This window comes from Octopus bimaculoides, chromosome 6 (assembly GCF_001194135.2).
Source record: "Octopus bimaculoides isolate UCB-OBI-ISO-001 chromosome 6, ASM119413v2, whole genome shotgun sequence".
Lineage (NCBI taxonomy): Eukaryota > Metazoa > Mollusca > Cephalopoda > Octopoda > Octopodidae > Octopus > Octopus bimaculoides.
Genome location: NC_068986.1, coordinates 15,770,765 through 15,773,628, shown reverse-complemented (window position 1 = coordinate 15,773,628; position 2,864 = coordinate 15,770,765). Strand labels below are relative to the sequence as shown.

The following is a 2,864-nucleotide window of genomic DNA, read 5'->3' as shown; positions in this document are numbered from 1 at the left end:
TATTATTATTATTATTATTATTATTATTATTATTATTCTTCTTCTTATTATTATTATTATTATCATTATTTTTATTATTATCGATATCGTGCACCAATTTATTTATTATTGCCAGAATTGCCGAAAATTTGTAATAATGAAGATAAAAAGCGGCATATTTAACAACTGTAACTTGAAACTGAATATAACAAATGTTTCTGCCATTCAATCTGTACGTTATGGATCGATAATATTGTTAATTTTTGGAACTATCGGTAACTTAACCACCATGGCAATATTTTGCACGAAATCCATGAAGAAGTCTAAAATCAATGCATATCTTTTCTGCCTTCTTACTGTCGATTTTTTTCTGATCTTGTTGGCTTTAAAAAGAAATATTTGGACATCGTATGACATGGATTTTTCAACAAGCATGTTTCAAGATAGCACTTTCAATATCATCACTGTCATATTAAATACATATTCATCCTGGATAACCGTCAGTATTTCTGTTGAACGTTTGTTGGCGGTCTATTGCCCATTTTCACGACGCTATTCTACGAAAATTAGTAATCCATATATTGTAATATTCGCTCTTTTCGTCATTGATATTGCTGAACACTCTATACTATTTTGCCTTCCACTAAATCCGGTCTACCCTTTTGCACTCACTATGGTCTTTTATTGCTTAATACCTGCAGTGTGTTTAGCTTTAAGCTCCATTACGTTAACCTATAAATTATTCCGTCAACCTAAACTCGGTCAGAATTCTCGTCGAAGCGGTGCTAATCGAAATACGAACTCAGTATATATCGTAATTGCTATAAATGTTGTATTTCTGTTAACAACGTTACCTGCTTCCTTGTATCTCTTTGCTATTATATTTACGGATTGCATAATTGATTCCACTTACCATGTACTGCAGACGCTAGCTCTGATGAATAACTGCGTTAATTTTATAATGTATTTCATAGTTAGTAAAAGTTTCCGTCAAAATGTGAAGCACATATGTTTGAAGAAACCAAACCAAACCAATAGACGCAATGTATATTATATTGAGACGAAATTATAATAATTAAATACATTTTGCTTATCATTTCTTGTTAACTCAATCTATCTTTTTTAACTATATAAAAATATTTCATCGTCATGCACGCAATAACATATATTTACATACATGCATATATATGCGTTATCTCCCTAAGTCTCATACATACATCAGCGCACGTATGCACAATCTACTTTTATAGTTAAGTTTCCGTAGCTTGAGCAGTTTAATTTATCGATTATAAATTTCATCTTTTTTTCTTTTGCATGTTTTGTCAAATCAACTCTGTGATCTACAAGGTATTGGACAATAGAAATTTTGATGCATTTCCCCAGAAAATGACAATTATATGATCTTCAAGAGACACTCAATTAAATTATCATATAGCTGCTACAGCAATATGAAGGGCACCTTCGCCAGTAAACACCTCCAAGAGCCCACACTCAATTGTAATCATCGATACCAATCGTGCCTACTTAACGAGGCATGACTGAACAATTTCATCGTATATCTGGCAGAAATCACAGCAACGGTACACGATGACCTGAATGAAATGTAGAAGTACGACTGGTTATTCAATGTTGATTTCAAGTGAGGTTTTTCTCAGAGCAACGGACTGCTTGGTAACAAAATGTATGTTATTAAAAGAAGAACATTTTCGAAGTAAACACTTCCAATAGCCTACGCTCAATTGTGATTATCGAGGCCGATCTAGCCTACTTAATCAAACATGACTGATAAACTCCATCGTATATCACAGAAACACTACATGATAACAAATATGAAAAGAATTACGTTGGACTATATGATATCATCACCAAATGATGCTGTCCACAGAGACTCCGCAGGCTTGGTGACACAAATACTTGGGTAGACTACGTTTTCAGTGCATTAAACAATTAGAAACCTGTAACTCAATAATGTGTACGTTATATGGGTGTATAAATGTGTGTGTGTTTTTGCGTGTGTATGTGTCTGCGTGTGCATGTATACGTTTCTTTGTGTGTGTGGGTATTAAGCAAAAAATCATGTCCATTTCCTTGTACACAAACATATATGCATACACACGCACACGGCGAAAATCTTCGTTTTTGCTCTAGACGTTGAAATTGGCACTGAACTAACAGTTGTGAACAAAATTACGCACAATTTACTTTTACAGTAAACTAAAGGAAACGGCTTTCCAATGCCGAAAGAAAAAGAATCATAACATTGCAAAAGCCATTTAAAAAAATCGTGAATCTATTTACGAAAATGAAATTTCTTTTATGCCAACCAAATATATATCTGCTTATATCTATATATATTTATATATTTACACACACTGCTTCATCCACACGTACTTTTCTATCTCTGGTGGATTTTTCTCTATATATATATTGATATTTATTTTTTTTTATACTAAAGCAACCAGTGAAACATCCATTTTTCAGTTTAAAACCGCTATTTGAATCTTCAAATTCATAACAGAGTAACTCGCTGTAAACATTATTATTAAAATAAAAATTATCTCCCAAAACTCGTTTCCATTAATTCTTTTTTTTCAAATATATAATACTGTACGAAGAACGTTCCTTTCATTATGCATATATATATACATTATACATATAACGTATATATATATTTCATTATACATATATATTTATATACATACACAGACACACAAACACACACACACACATATATATATATATATGTATATAAGTAGAAAACTACACACGCACGCATATGCATACATAGATGTTTGTGTGTGCATATATATATTTATACATGTATATATATATATAGTTATATGTATGTATGTATGTATGTATGTATATATATATATATATATATA

The 2,864-nt window shown here is 31.3% G+C and overlaps 1 long non-coding RNA gene across 1 annotated transcript in view; it reads left to right on the top strand.

The window, feature by feature from the left end:
* The window catches only part of LOC128248103 (uncharacterized), a 13,636-nt gene extending 11,334 nt beyond the window's left edge, over window positions 1-2,302 (top strand). The window contains exon 3 of the long non-coding RNA XR_008264369.1: window positions 1,327-2,302. This is a non-coding gene — a long non-coding RNA (uncharacterized LOC128248103). The remainder of the gene's footprint in view (window positions 1-1,326) is intronic.
* The last annotated feature ends 562 nt before the right edge of the window (window positions 2,303-2,864 follow it).